Raw genomic sequence first — 16,695 nt, 5'->3', positions numbered from 1 at the left:
TTAGAATACCCACTTTTAACCTCCCAAAGTTTTGGGAATTGGGGTGATGACTCTTTCATAACTTTTTCAAGCTGTATGTGAGTTTCGAGATATCTTTAGGTGTAGGAGATAGGGAAAATGATACAGTTGTAGCCTGATGTCTGTCTTGACTAGACCCAGCTGAAAGTCCTTGAAATCAGGAATACAAACAGGTACATTCTGCAATATATAATTTTCAAAACAAAAGTTTTAGTATCCAGATTTTTTTGTTTGATTCTCTTGAATTTAGTTTTTTTCAGGAGGTCTAACTTTATCGAATCTAATCCATATAACTCTGGAAGGTGTCTAAAGCCTAATCACCCTTTTTACAAACACAAAGACAAAACCTTTCTCCCAAAGTACTGTGTTCTCTAGTCTGTAACCAGAAAAGCTTGTATCTAGCACTCTCTCGCAGAGAATTGATATAATTACAAAATTTAAAATCACACCCATTATGACAATGAAAGAAGTAAAAATAAAAGATGTAAGCTAAACAATTCTGCATGAGCATGTTTAGGCTTTTCTACTCTGTCATGCCAGGACATTCATCCAAAATTCCTGTGGAGCCAATGTTAAGAGAATATGAGCTTCTTGTTGTATGAAATACCAAAATTCACCACAAACCCTTGCTAGCAGGCATCATCAAGTTACATAGCATTAGCAGGTTAATTTATAAAAAAAATTTAATCACCTTTTTATTAATACCAATACCAATAAGTAAGCAACTTGTCAAACTAAGATTTTAGTCCAAAATACATCTATCTGCTAAGCTTTCTACATGGAACATCAGGCATTTATTTATTAATAATTTCAATAATATATATGTCTCTATTCACTCTGACTGGTATACATACTTCTATTTATAATAACTTTTACTATTGGTAAATATAATCACTCTCTTCTTGGAGTCAGTGACTAATTCTTCCTAAGTCTCAAACCACAGGTGAAAATCTCAACGTGATTTGGACAAACTCTGTATTCTCTCCTAACTACAAAAAATTTTAATCACATTTCCATTAATATCTATCATTAAGAACCATACCAAGAGTGCTGTTAGTGAAGGCGTGGTGGTCTGACAGAGTGCTGTGTTGGAAAAGCTCGCATACTACCCAGGTCAGAAATTACTTGGGGGCAACATAGAACCACTGAGATGAATTAGTGCTAGTTCCAATTGCCCACTGGAGCAGGAACTAGAGAAAGCCTGAATACCAGGGTATACTCGGGAACTGTTCCACCTTCTTTTATTTTTACTGCAACAAATATATATGTTTGAATGTACACACACACACACACACACACACAAACCAAAGGAAGGTATATGATGGGCACTCTCATTTGGTAAGGGTGTCTGTTGCTAAGACGTACAACTTGAGTTTGATCATGATGACTCAAATTATGGAAGAAGAGAATTCCCTGCAATATATCCTATGAATTCCATACACATTGCATGACATGTATACACTGCTATATATATTTATGCCTGCTCTACCTAGCTATATAACATTATTTTTAATCCTGGTTGTTTCAATAGTGTTTATCTGTACACTAAAGTTCACAGTAGTTTGTTGCTGCTATGGTTTTAAACACAATGGAAAAGAAGCACATAAGTTTTTCAAGTACATTGCTTACATCTTCAATTTTAAAAGTTTCTAATTTTAGCATCTATCTTCCTCCTTTAGTATCATCTTTACTATAATTTGAAATATTTGATTTATAAGCTATTCTGGCCAAGACTCAATTATATTCTCGGTAATAAGCTAAATATCCTGTGTTTGTGTTATCTTGAGGGAAGAAAACCTGACCTATTTCAAGAAAAGAGAGTGAGCCAAAGGCCCTAAATTTCAACACCTAATTTTGTAGATTATTTCTGAAAAATTCACTATTGGAAATAGCCATTTATATAATTATTGATTCATGATGAAATATGAACACAGAATGAAAATGACATATATAAAAATATTATGAAGATGTTTTAATTATTGCTACTACTAATTGCTAAATGGAGACCTGGTTCTAATTAATGTGACATCCTTTGGAATTCTTCGTAATGAACATTTTGAAATCTGATTCATCCTAAGCTTTTGGAGAACTTTTTGGATTTCTGTAGTACTTGAGCTGGAACTCTAGGCTTGTATATTTTAGATTCTTTCTCTACCACTGAGCTACATTCTCAGCTCTAGACATACATCTGTTCTAACCTCATAAACAATTTAATCACTTAATGTTGGTATGCATTTCAACTTAATCTAGAATGTTCATTTGTGACTACCAAGTTAAGGGACATAATGATTTTGCTTTAGAACTATTTCCCCATATTTAGAAGTTCATTTCACATGTAATTTTTTAGTTATAGTACTTTTACTGCCATTTTGACAGTATAATAATAATAAGTCCGTCTCTTTCTATAATCTAAAATCAACTAAAAATGAAAGCACACTCAAGATAGGAAAACCCTTAATGCTTAAAGCAAATATAATCACTCTATGTAACACATACTAAGGTAACTATATGCTACTTTTCTAAATCAAATTTAGAAAGAATATTAGATAGGAAGAGAGGGACATTATGTCTCACTTACACATTGAAAAAGTGAGGCATGTATGGAGAAATTTAGCATCTATTTTCTCTTCCAACATGTCAAGCTCATAAGAAAGCCTGTTTTGAGCTTGTAGCAGGAGAAACCAATGGAAGTCATCCAGATTTGTCACAACAGGGAGGAAGACACAGGTGAAGACTAGGAAAAGGAATGTTGATTTTTCTATTTTTGAGTGCAGAACATTGACAAGGGAGAAAAAGAGAAAAAATTATAAAGTTCTGTTTCTTAGGATTCCATAGCAAGCAGAAAACCTCCATGTAAATATAACTGTTATTAGACAAATGAAATTGTCATCTCTGAGACTTACTGCCAAATAAGCTCATCCTTTCCAGTTCTTTCTGAACTCTGGGAGGGTAGTTCAAGTCAATTCTTCTGTCTCAAATTCTTATCTGAGCTGATCGATTCAATCTGGCTTCTCTCAGGTTCTCAATGAATTGCTCTGCTTGGCCTCAAACTAAATCTGGTAATCTATTCTAATGTTCTGATTTTTTTGTTGTTGTTGTTGTTGTTTTTTATATTCTCTGACTTCAACGCCCTCTTCAGGAACTGAATGGAATTGAAATCAATTCCACTGTAGTAGCACAGCTGAACTATATTGCATTCACTGAACTGAGTGACTGAATAAGACTCTGATTTTGACAGACTGAATTCATTTAACTCTTCACTCTTCAGGAGCCTCTTTTTTATATCTAATCTAGTGGGAGTTGGGTGTATCCTATCTCTGACTATTCTGTCAAATCTTTCTTTGATTTATCGGTTTGTCTTTCCCATCCGTAGACATCATTCTTGGGATTAAAAATATGTACTAAATGCATGTCTGTATTCCAGCCAGGGGGATTAATGATGTGTGTACTAAACATCTGCATTCAAACCAGATCACACCAACCCAGAAGACCTTAGATGTGATCCCTTGCCACAACAGCTATGTTGTTAGATTAAAATTCTCCAGTCACTAGAACATTCTTCTTTACAAATGACACAACCTCCTCAGCTTTGATCTTGAGCTCAGTCAGTGTTTGGTCATTCTTACAAGTCTTCAACTGATCTTTGGCTTTTTCTTCTCTTTCTCTATTGGTCACAGTCAGCTTTGATGTACCCAGTATGATTTGCCAGCTGAAAAAGAACAAATCTACATCTTAAAGCTGTTGCAGCCAATGCTCCAACCTTCCGGAATATGAAAGCACATTATCCAGTAACAGATCTGCTTTAAAGCTGGACTACTACACTATACAGATGAAGGCCCAGACTCCTACTTAAACAGCCATGGCACCATGTGTTGCTTTTTAGTCAGTTTTGCAAGACACAGCAGCTCAAATTTTTGATCAAATTTTCCTCTATGGGAGCAGCTTTCAAAGGCTTTAGGACCTGAGCAGGATAATATCATAGCACAGCCCTGCCACACACCTCGGCCAAGCCCCAGAGCACTCTCCAGAATGTTTCCTCACTGCAATGTTTGGGTTCTCCTGAGGCATCCCATGATAGGAAGTACCCTGCAGGCACTTGAGTATTCATTGCTAGAATATACTTTAAAAATAAATATAGCATAATCCTTTTATATCTAAATCTACACTGTTCTTGCACTGAGTGGAAAGTATGTCCCTTTATATTTTTGCACTTTGTGGTACAAATGAGGAGCTCACGTTCACATGGTTTCCTCGATGTTTTTTTAATGAATCAGAAATAAAATGTTATATAGTTCGTCAACTTTGTAAGAGTATTACTACATTTTAATTCACAAAACACATCATCTGCATTTATTTTGAATATTGAAAAGTAAAGAGCTTCTGTCCTGTATCATCCCAGAAATAAATATAGTTCTCAAGCTTTTAAACAGAACAACGAAAAGGGATCACTACTATATTTTTACAAAAAACATCTTAATGTAATATCTGTCAGAAATGATCACATTTGTTTGATCTTTTTAGTAAATTGTATCTGTCTATAAATGTATGTGTCCAAAGATAATAAGAACCATCTTGCATATAGTTGACCATGCTACAACTAGAAATTCTTTTGCTTAACTGCTATTTTTCTCTTTAAAATTCTTAATTTTTTTACAAGTTTGTGTGTGTGTGTGTGTGTGTGTGTGTGTGTGTGTGTGTGTTTGGTGTACATTTTAATTTTCTGTATTTTTTACTGATTAAAATCTACTAATTATTTTATTTTTCCACTGACATAGTCTTCTGAGTTAGTGAACCAAATAGGAGCCCTCTAATATGATAGTTCAGTGTTTAAGATCTTTAACTTTCCTCACTAATGTGTGTTACTGACTGCCCTACAACTTAAAATAAGCTTTTTTGACCTGAAGATGTATATTCATTTTGTAATTTGAGGTTACAGGTCTCCAATATGTCAGCTACTTTGCATGTACCCACCAAAGTCTTTGCTACTATAATAATTTTTTAAAATAGTGTTAGACTCTGAACCCCTTATGTAGATTAGAAATATCATATGGTACCCTGCTGTTGAACTTTATTCAAAATTATTTGCTCGTAAAAAATAGTCAGTATAGAAGAATATATAGTTTCAACTTGAAGATTATTTTTATTTTATTGGTATTTCAATGAACGAAAGCCAAAACAGCATTTTCTATGTTTTACGAACCTACCACTTACAAGGTTGAGGTAAGCTTGTCCTACATAGTAAATTCAAGGCCTGATGGCTTTAGAGACCATATCAAAAAAAGCAAAGCATTAACAAGCAAATAAAACAACAAAACAAAAAACCCCAACTGATACAAGTAATATAACAATTGTGGAAGACGGGATCAAAAATAGAGAGAAGAAAAACTCTTTAATAGAGGAGTGGATTTTAGAATTGTACTTCCAAATACAAAGCCTTGTAATCCCTGATCATATGAAACCCAAGGTGAAAGAAGATCACTCCTAAGTGTGGATGCTACAGTCCTACTCAGAAGGGGGAAGAAAATAATCTCCAGAAATAGAAGAAGAGAGGGATCTGGGAGGGAGAAAGGAGGGGTAGAGAAATGGAGGGGGTCTGATTCAGATACAGGAGGAGATGGAGGAGAATTGCAGAGGATCAGGAATTTGCATGTAGGTATGTAGCAGTAAGGGAGAGGAACCTGGAGGTAGCCACTATAAAGTCCCAGATGCAAGTGACCCAAAAGTTTCCCAGGAAACAACAAGGAGGACATTACCTGAAATGCCCAATAAAAAGAAAACCATATCCAGTGGATAGGCATGGTCCCTGTTGAGGGATGGGGCCACATATCCACCTCAAAACTATTGATCCATAATTCCTGCTCTCAAAAGGAAATGCATGGACAAAGAGTGGAGCAGAGACTGAAGGAAAGGTAATCCAGAGACTGTCCAAGCTAGGGATCAATCCTATCTGCAAACACCAAACCCAGACACTATTGCAGATGCCAAAAAGAGTTTGCTAACAGAAGTCTGGTATAGCTGTCCCCTGAGAGGCACTGCCAGAACCTGACCCATACAGATGAGGATCCACGGAACCAAACATTGGACTGAGATCAGGGACCCCAATGGTGAAATTAGAGCAAACAAAGACTGAAGGAACTAAAGGGGTTTGCAACCCCATAGGAAGAAAAAGAATATCAACCAACCAGACCACTCAAAGATCCCAGGGATTAAACCATGAACTAAAGAGTAAACAGGAGGGGGACCCATAGTTCCAGCTGGACATGTAGCAAAATATTGCTTTATCAGGCATCACTGGGAGTCCCTTGGTCTAGTAGAGGCTTAATGACCCAGGTTAGGGGAATGCTACACACTGAGGCAGGAGTGGGAGGGCAGGTAGAGGGCCACCCTCAAGGAGGCAGGGGAGGGGGAAGGGAATATGGGGTTTGTGGAGGGAAAACTGAGAAGTTGGATAACAGTTGAAATGTAAATAAATAACCACTTTTTAAAAAAGAATTGAGATCATAGAAAGGTGCTGAGAACTTAAAATTCATATTTCAAAACACATTCAATGATAATACTGTTTAGTGACAATACCGTTCTATTTATTCATAAAGAAGTATACATAAACAACCAATAAACTGATTAAATCTTGGTGCTGTACTCATGTTTGTCTTTGATAGCTTCAGACTCTAAGGGATAAAATATTTCTGTAGAAGGGTTAAATTAAAGAGAAATGATAAGTACATTCTCTATTCCTGCCTGAGAATCCTCCAAGATTTTGAATGGTATCTCTCAAATTTAACACAGTTGCATAATACTTTAAGTCTGATTTGTGACCCAGTAGTCCTCAAATGCTACTTATTATCTAGAACCATATTAAAAATGCAAAATGTCAGATTGATTTATTAAATGATAACTGAATTTTAGCCATATCTCTAGGCAATTTCTTTTTTTTTTCTTAGTTAGGGTTTTATTGTTATGAACGGACACTATGACCAAGGCAACACTTATAAGGACAACATTTAATTGGGGCTGGCTTACAAGTTCAGAGGTTCAGTCCATTATCATAGTGCAGGAAGAGCTAAGAGTTCTATATCTTTATCTAAGGCTAGTAAGACTGGCTCCCACATGGTTAGGAGGAGGGTCTTAAAGCCCACACCCATAGTGACATACTTCCTCCAACAAGTCCACATCTCCACACAGTGTCAATCCCTGGACCAAACCTACTCAGACCAACACATTCCACTCCCTGGCCCCCATATGCTTGCTTAAACACATGAGTCTATGGGGGTCACATCTACCCATAGCATAATAAAAATACACATTTAATAGTAAAAATGGCCATTTTACCAAAAGCGATCTACAGATTCAATGTAATCCCCATCAAAATACCAATCCAATTCTTCAAAGAGTTAGACAGAACAATTTGCAAATTCATCTCGAATAATAACAAACCCAGGATAGCTAAAACTATCCGCAACAATAAAAGGATTTCAGGGGGAATCGCTATCCCTGAACTCAAGCAGTTTTACAGAGCAATAGTGATAAAAACTGCATGGTATTGGTACAGAGACAGACAGATAGACCAATGGAATAGAATTGAAGACCCAGAAATGAACCCACACACCTATGGTCACTTGATTTTTGACAAAGGAGCCAAAACCATCCAATGGAAAAAAGATAGCATTTTCAGCAAATGGTGCTGGTTCAACTGGAGGGCAACATGTAGAAGAATGCAGATCGATCCATGCTTATCACCCTGTACAAAGCTTAAGTCCAAGTGGATCAAGGACCTCCACATCAAACCAGACACACTCAAACTAATAGAAGAAAAACTAGGGAACACCCATTCAGAGCCTGCCCCACGTGTGGCCCATACATATACAGCCACCCAATTATACAAGATGGATGAAGCAAGGAACTGCAGGCCGACAGGAGCCGGATGTAGATTGCTCCTGAGAGACACAGCCAGAATACAGCAAATACAGAGGCGAATGCCAGCAGCAAACCACTGAACTGAGAATAGGACCCCCCGTTGAAGAAATCAGAGAAAGAACTGGAAGAGCTTGAAGGAGCTCGAGACCCCTTATGAACAACTATGCCAAGCAACCAGAGCTTCCAGGGACTAAGCCACTACCTAAAGTGTATACATGGACTGACCCTGGACTCTGACCTCATAGGTAGCAATGAATATTCTAGTAAGAGCACCAGTGGAAGGGGATGACCTTGGTCCTGCTAAGACTGAACCCCCAGTGAACTAGATTGTTGGGGGGAGGGTGGCAATGGGGGGAGGATGGGGCGGGGAACACCCATTAAGAAGGGGAGGGGGAGGGATCAGGGGGATGTTTGCCTGGAAACCGGGAAAGGGAATAACATTCGAAATGTAAATAAGAAATACTCAAGTTAATTAAAAAAAAAAAACAAAAAACAAAACCAGAAACAATATGAATATTGTAAAAGGAATGGATCAATTTAGGTATATTCAGAGACATGTATATCATTTAAAACTACAATAAACCAACATTCATTATTTAGTCATGTTAATTTTAAAAGATTGTTAGAGAAATAAGCTAAAATTTGGTGTCCTGAGTTTGAATAATATTCAAATTAACTGTGGGAAAAATGATATTAAGATACAATTAGATATTTTCCAAGTCTAAAGAAAAGGATAGTAAACAGTAAACAATATGCATATACTCAGGACTTCGAGCACTGGGAGAGGCAAACAAGATCAATGATTATTTCTCACCACAATTAGAAACTCAAACATTGTTCAGATAATTTCCCTAAATTTCATCACCATCTTCAGAGAGCTCTTTAACTCCAGCTTCATATAGTCAAGAAGGATGACACAACTATATGAACAGTAAAAAAAATGAACTCATTTGAATTATCTTTAACTTGAATAAAATGATGAGGTTTAGAATTTTTCTTAATTCTTTAGGAATTTTATTTAAACAGAATTCTCCATTTTAAGTATTGATGTCTTAAACTTAGCTTTCGTAGTTGAAAAGTCTGTAATGTGTGTGTGTGCTTAATCTGGTATAAGCATTCCTGTGGTTGAAATTTGCATATAAATAGTTAATATATTAATTATAAAAGTACCATTTGTTCATAGAAATCGGATCCACAGTTTCTCTACTTGATAAGAATGTAGTAGTCATGAGTATAAGGTTCTTTAATGCAGTGGAAAATAATATAGAACTATTTCACTAAGAATTTTATTTAATATAGACTGTGCACAAATCCAGAAGCTCCTTTAATTCACTTTATTTATATGCTTGTTCTCTTCAAATAATTCAGATACAGGAATAATGTAGCCAGTGTAGCACAGTGTAGCGTATTATCACTAGCAAGGTTTCCAAGATAAGTAGCTTAAATGGTATTGAAATAGGATATTTCATAACCAGCTCTGGTTTCTTGGCACTTAACTTTTAATAGTTATCAATTCATTTTTTATAGAAAAGGACCAACTCTAGGCCATAATATATCTTGATTATGACTATTTGCTTCACTACTATGTCTTATAACTTGTATGCATATTGTTTACATTCTCTATAAAAATGTTTTATACTAAAACACCACTATATATTAAAAACAAATATGAATTATACAGATGCATCATATTATCATTTATAACAATAAAGGGCATTTTAACATTCAGAAAAAATAAAAGGATATAAACATACTACTATGATAGAAAAATGTCTTGTACTGAATAACTTCATTTTATGTAAATCATATTATACTTCTTCTGATTAGAACAAGAAATTCATTTTCATTCTCCATATTTTTCCTCTAACTTTCATTTCTTCTTATTAAGTTTCTGTATTGTAAACACATAGAAAATGAGAAAACCTGAATTTTCACGAAAGGTAGTAAAAGAAAGAGATGACATAAATCTATAATTGATTTGTTCGTTCTGAAATATCTAATGGTAAGTGTCTAGTGCAATCATTGTTCTTTCTGCTTTTTTAAATTAAAATTTGATGTTTTTAAAAAGGAAATTACCCAAACAGAGGCTAATGTTTGCCTAGGTCTCTACATCTCTTTCCATCAGCTGCTGAATGAAGTCTCTTTGATGACAACTAAGCTAGGTACCAAACTATGATTAGAGCAAAATATCATTAGAAATTATTTTATTGACTATTTCTTCCTTCCCTTCCCCCTCCCTCCCTCCATTCCTTCCTTCCTTCCTTCCTTCCTTCAGTCTTTCCTTTCTTTTTTGTCAGTCATGTTTGTTTATATCCTATGTCTCTGTGTTCTAACCCTGCAGAAGTGTCAAGGATGGGTTTCTCTCTCAAGCGTGGTTCTGTATATATTTACCCCAGCATATATCATTATCAGAACAAATTACAGATCTAAAGTTTTGTGACTGCCCCAGTCTCTCTGCTGACAGTCTTGCCTGGTTACAGGGGATGGCCAGTTCAGACTGCGTACTCCACATTGCTAGGAAACGTAGGGTCAGCCTTGTAGATTCCTTGAAGTTTCAATTGCACTACCTTTATAATTTATCCCTGAGATGTCATCCAATGTCAATTGTATCTCCCAGTATTTTCTACTTCTATCTGTACCCCTCATCTAATACCTTCTGTTCCCATACCCAAGTCTTCTCTTAGAAACTATGGTGGTTTCCCTTCCCAGGGAGATCCCTGCATCCCCTCCTTGAGCCCCTGCTACTTTGCTACTCTAGGTCTATGGACGGTAATATAGTAATCCTTTACTTTAAAGCTAATATTCACTTATGACTAATACCATGTTTATCTTTCTGGGTGTGTGCTACATCTCACAGGTTAATTTTTAATAGCTCCATCCATTTGCCTTCAATTTTCATTATGTCTATTTTAATAGCTGAGTAATACTCCATTTGTAAATGTACCACATATTTTTTATCCATTCGTGGATCAAGGAACATCCAGTGTCTGGGTCCTGTTCTACTGTTTTAAACTTACCTCATAGATGACCCCATAGATGAAGACAACATGCTATTGAGTCACAGGAAATAGAGAAATCCAGCTGGGACCAGCATGATCCTTCATTCGTACTAACTAGCTTTTATAGTGATTGAAGGTGTTGTACATGTAGCTTCTAGAGGAAAGTAATTAATGGTTTTCTGTTGCTGTGATCCCTGAATGCTATTATATCTACACATTTAGAATGATAGTTTTACACAGTACTATGAACATAATGGGAGAAACCAATGACATTTTGCTCAAATACATGGCTGACACTGATAATAGACCCAAGAACTTGTAGCTAAACAGGTCACTGGCCTTATGGGATGAACTAATTCTGTTAGATGCACATTGCATTAACACAATTTCAAATAATGTTTCTTTTCCTGATAAAATGATACATCATTGCACTTTTATTAGAGCAGTATCTTTTTCTCAATGTATTATTTTAAGTAGTATATAGACCAATAACCAGTTATTGTACAGAAATAAAGAACTGAGAATAACTGAAATCTCAACTGGACAGTTATATCTCACAGCTTCCTGTCATTGCAGAAGATGGAATAGAAAGAGTAATGATGCTAGAGAAAGTGAGTGAATGTGTTGTTGATGCACTAAGAATTAGCATATATTAACTCACAAGAATCTGCAAATCTTGGACTTCATGTACAAGAAATGAACATCAATGCAAGCAAAGGAAATCTTTGCTTTTTTTCTGATATTTCATTTCTTTTATTTTCTTAAGAAAGGAGAATTAATCTTTATTAACTACCTGAATTCATCTAAACTAGTGTGAAAATCAAGAAAAACATTATCATCTGTATGAAAGCAAGATGCAAAGTTGATATGAACACAAAATACCTATTTTCCATTAACATAAGTAGCAAAATTGTAATATACTTAATACTTTGTCTTTGGCAGCAAGTTACTGATTTAATTCTGTGCTAGATACTATTTGTAATATAGGCAATACAAAACATAATATACTATGCATAATATTACTTGATCAAATATACCTGGATGAAGGCAAATAACACAAGAGAACTATCCCCGAAGAAAGAGAAATTGACCAGGAATGTTATGTATCAGTCACTCAGAGGTTTTCAAACTTTTCTAAGAACTTGTCAGACCATCTTATACTATGAAAGCAAAACCCAGGTCATGATGGCCAATGCTGGGCTGAAGCATACATTGACAAATACTTCTTAGATATGCATATTTTGACACTCTATTTAATCATTGATTTCAGTTCAAGGCCCTAACCATGGACTTGCGGAGTTCACTAGATCTCTTTGTCCCAATTCTCAATGTGACTACATTGTAAAAAAATAATCCTCTTGCTTACTATTAGGTTAAATTTAAAAAAAAAAGAAATAAAACATAATGAACCTAATGTTAAGCAACTTGGAATTCCTATGAAATTAAAGTGTATTCAAATGTTTCTCTCACATTTAAGATTTAATTTAATAATCATAAATTATGCATTTCTGTCAATAGTCTATTAGGATAAAATGGGTCCCCTTAATCCAAGGTATGCAAGTTTAGCTGTTGGGTTTTGAATATAATATATTATAACATTGCCAATATAAATTCTTCATTCATTAAGCTTATAGTCGTTATGAAAATTATATGACCCATAGCAAAACAAGATTCTGGAGGCTGAGATTTTCAAAGATGATTATTAATTCCGATAGAAACAAGAAGTATAAAATGTAAACATGCATGCCAAAATATCAAATGAATTTCTTAACTCCATATTCTTAATTACTGAAAATTCAACTAAGGTGCTGAAAGCAGATCTCGCTCGTGTTGCGTAGGTTCAGTGTATTCACAAATTTGCAGCTCGTGTAATTCATTTCTGACTTTTTAGTATTTTCTTAGTGATTATATGTGTGTGTGTGTGTGTGTGTGTGTGTGTGTGTGTGTGTGTTTACTGTCTTATGTAAAAAGAAACAGACTACAAGTAAGGAATAGATCAAATAAAAAGTTCATGATTTTCAGAAAATTCCCAAGTATGCTTTGGGGTTTTTACAGATTTCACATATGTCAGTTGGCTAGGAAAAAACTCCTGTAATTTTAATGTTTAACTAGAATAAACAACCTAACCCTATAGATGAGTCATTCTATGGCCTTGCAGATATCTATTATATCTATGAATTCTAGTGCTATGCTTTTCTTCTAAAATGTTATTGCTGTTCAAGGTGCATAGCTTTTGTCATTGTATAACATCTAATTAAAAAACCAGTTCTCATTATTCTTATACTACACATAAAGAAAATCAAATTCAAAGCAATATTTGGAGACATATTAGCATATTTCAATGTATTAAAATAAGAATCTAAAGTCCTAATTAATAGTAACATACTATTTCAACTTTAAAGCATCCTAACCTCAGTCTAACATTATCATTTATAAAGTAAGAAAGCTGAACTTGCTTGTCTGTGCTATTCTGCCATTTTCTAAAATTATAATTTATTCTCTATTTTCACTAGATTCTGAGTCAATAAAATAATTTCCATATTATTTGAAGACTTATTTTTTTATTAAATCTGCTATAATAAAAAAGCCTATTCATTTTTGTAACCATCTCAAATATTGTTTATATTTGTCCAATTAAATTTGATTTAACATAGATTTTAGAAATTGCCCAGAAATTGAAAATGTGAAGATTCCTTTGACATCAGACATGGAGATGCAGAGTTTCCCAGCTAGTTTCCTGTTTTGCTTTGGGGATTATAGTTAAGTGATTGTATGACTTTCAGAAGAGACTCAGAACTTATGACTTTCAACATTGTTGAGATTGCTATATACTATGGGGACTTTGGGCGTTGGACTAAATGTGTATTTTTTTATTATTATTAACTTGAGTATTTCTTATATACATTTTGAGTGTTATTCCCTTTCCCGGTTTCCGGGCAAACATCCCCCTAATACCTCCCCCCCCTTCTTTATGGGTGTTCCCCTCCCCATCCTTACCCCATTGCCACCCTCCCCCCAACAATCTAGTTCACTGGGGGTTCAGTCTTAGCAGGACCCAGGGCTTCCCCTTCCACTGGTGCTCTTACTAGGATATTCATTGCTACCTATGAGGTCAGAGTCCAGGGTAAGTCCATGTATACACTTTAGGTAGTGGCTTAGTCCCTGGAAGCTCTGGTTGCTTGGCATAGTTGTTCATAAGGGGTCTCGAGCCCCTTCAAGCTCTTCCAGTTCTTTCTCTGATTCCTTCAATAGGGGACCTATTCTCAGTTCAGTGGTTTGCTGCTGGCATTCGCCTCTGTATTTGCTGTATTCTGGTTGTGTCTCTCAGGAGAGATCTACATCCGGCTCCTGTCGGCCTGCAGTTCCTTGCTTCATCCATCTTGTCTAATTGGGTGGCTGTATATGTGCGGGCCACATGTGGGGCAGGCTCTGAATGGGTGTTCCTTCTGTGACTGTTTTAATCTTTGCCTCTCTATTCCCTGCCAAGGGTATTCTTGGTCCCCTTTTACAGAAGGAGTGAAGCATTCACATTTTGATCATCCGTCTTGAGTTTCATTTGTTCTAGGCATCTAGGATAATTCAAGCATTTGGGCTAATAACCACTTATCAATAAGTGCATACCATGTGTGTTTTTCTGTGATTGGGTTACCTCACTCAGGATGATATTTTCCAGTTCCGACCATTTGCCTACGAATTTCATAAAGTCATTGTTTTTGATAGCTGAGTAATATTCCATTGTGTAGATGTACCACATTTTCTGTATCCATTCCTCTGTTGAAGGGCATCTGGGTTGTTTCCAGTTTCTGGCTATTATAAATAAGGCTGCTATGAACATAGTGGAGCATGTGCCTTTTTTATATGTTGGGACATCTTTTGGGTATATTCCCAAGAGAGGTATAGCAGGATCCTCAAGCAGTTCAATGTCCAATTTTCTGAGGAACCTCCAGACTGATTTCCAGAATGTTAGTACAAGTCTGCAATCCCACCAACAATGGAGGAGTGTTCCTCTTTCTCCGCATCCTTGCCATCATCTGCTGTCACCTGAGTTTTTGATCTTAGCCATTCTCACTGGTGTGAGGTGAAATCTCAGGGTTGTTTTGATTTGCATTTCCCTTATGACTAAAGATGTTGAACATTTCTTTAGGTGTTTCTCAACCATTCGGCATTCCTCAGCTGTGAATTCTTTGTTTAGCTCTGAACCCCATTTTTTAATAGGGTTATTTGTCTCCCTGCGGTCTAACTTCTTGAGTTCTTTGTATATTTTGGATATAAGGCTTCTATCTGTTGTAGGATTGGTAAAGATGTTTCCCATTCTGTTGGTTGCCATTTTGTCCTAACCACAGTGTCCTTTGCCTTACTGAAGCTTTGCAGTTTTATGAGATCCCATTTGTCTATTCTTGATCTTAGAGCATAAGCCATTGGTCTTTTGTTCAGGAAATTTTTTCCCGTGCCTATGTGTTCCAGATGCTTCCCTAGTTTTTCTTCTATTAGGTTGAGTGTATGTGGTTTGATGTGGAGATCCTTTATCCACTTGGACTTAAGCTTTGTACAGGGTGATAAACATGGATCTCTCTGCATTCTTCTACAAGTTGACCTCCAGTTGCACCAGCATCATTTGCTGAAAATGCTATCTTTTTTCCATTGGATGGTTTTGGCTCCTTTGTCAAAAATCAAGTGCCCATAAGTGTGTGGGTTCATTTCTGGGTCTTCAATTCTGTTCCATTGTTCTATCTGTCTGTCTCTGTACCAATACCATGCAGTTTTTATCACTATTGCTCTGTAATACTGCTTGAGTTCAGGGATAGTGATTCCCCCTGAAGTCCTTTTATTGTTGAGGATAGTTTTAGCTATCCTGGTTTTTTTGTTATTCCAGATGAATTTGCAAATTGTTCTGTCTAACTCTTTGAAGAATTGGATTGTTATTTTGATGGTATTTGCATTGAATCTGTAGATCACTTTTGGTAAAATGGCCATTTTTACTATATTAATCCTGCCAATCCATGAGCATGGGAGATCTTTCCATTTTCTGAGGTCTTCTTCAATTTCTTTCTTCAGAGTCTTGAAGTTCCTATTGTACAGATCTTTTACTTGGTTGGTTAAAGTCACACCGAGGTACTTTATATTATTTGGATCTATTATGAAGGGTGTCGTTTCCCTAATTTCTTTCTCGGCTTGTTTCTCTTTTGTGTAGAGGAAGGCTACTGATTTATTTGAATTAACGTTATACTCAGCCACTTGCTGAAGTTGTTTATCAGCTTTAGTAGTTCTCTGGTGGAACTTTTGGGATCACTTAAAAATACTATCTTATCATCTGCAAATAGTGATATTTTGACTTCTTCTTTTCCGATCTGTATCCACTTGACTTCCTTTTTTTTCTGATTGCTCTGGCTAGAACTTCAACAACTATATTGAATAAGTAGGGAGAGAGTGGGCAGCCTTGTCAAGTCCCTGATTTTAGTGGGATTGCTTCAAGTTTCTCTGCATTTAGTTTAGTGTTAGCAACTGGTTTGCTGTATATGGGTTTTACTATGTTTAGGTATGGGCCTTGAATTCCTATTCTTTCCAGGACTTTTATCATGAAGGGGTGTTGAATTTTGTCAAATGCTTTCTCAGCATCTAATGAAAGGATCATGTGCTTTTGTTCTTTCAGTTTGTTTATATAATGGATCATGTTGATGGTTTTCCATATATTAAACCATTCCTGCATGCCTGGGATGAAGCCTACTTGATCATCGTGGATGATTGTTTTGATGTACTCTTGGAT

At 35.9% G+C, this 16,695-nt stretch overlaps 1 pseudogene; it reads right to left on the bottom strand.

Moving 5' to 3' along the window:
• Positions 1–2,839: 2,839 nt before the first annotated feature.
• Fundc2-ps2 (FUN14 domain containing 2, pseudogene 2) lies at positions 2,840–3,998 on the bottom strand (annotated as a pseudogene).
• Positions 3,999–16,695: the final 12,697 nt, after the last annotated feature.

This window comes from Rattus norvegicus, chromosome X, assembly GCF_036323735.1.
Source record: "Rattus norvegicus strain BN/NHsdMcwi chromosome X, GRCr8, whole genome shotgun sequence".
Lineage (NCBI taxonomy): Eukaryota > Metazoa > Chordata > Mammalia > Rodentia > Muridae > Rattus > Rattus norvegicus.
This window is presented reverse-complemented; position numbering and strand designations above follow the sequence as displayed.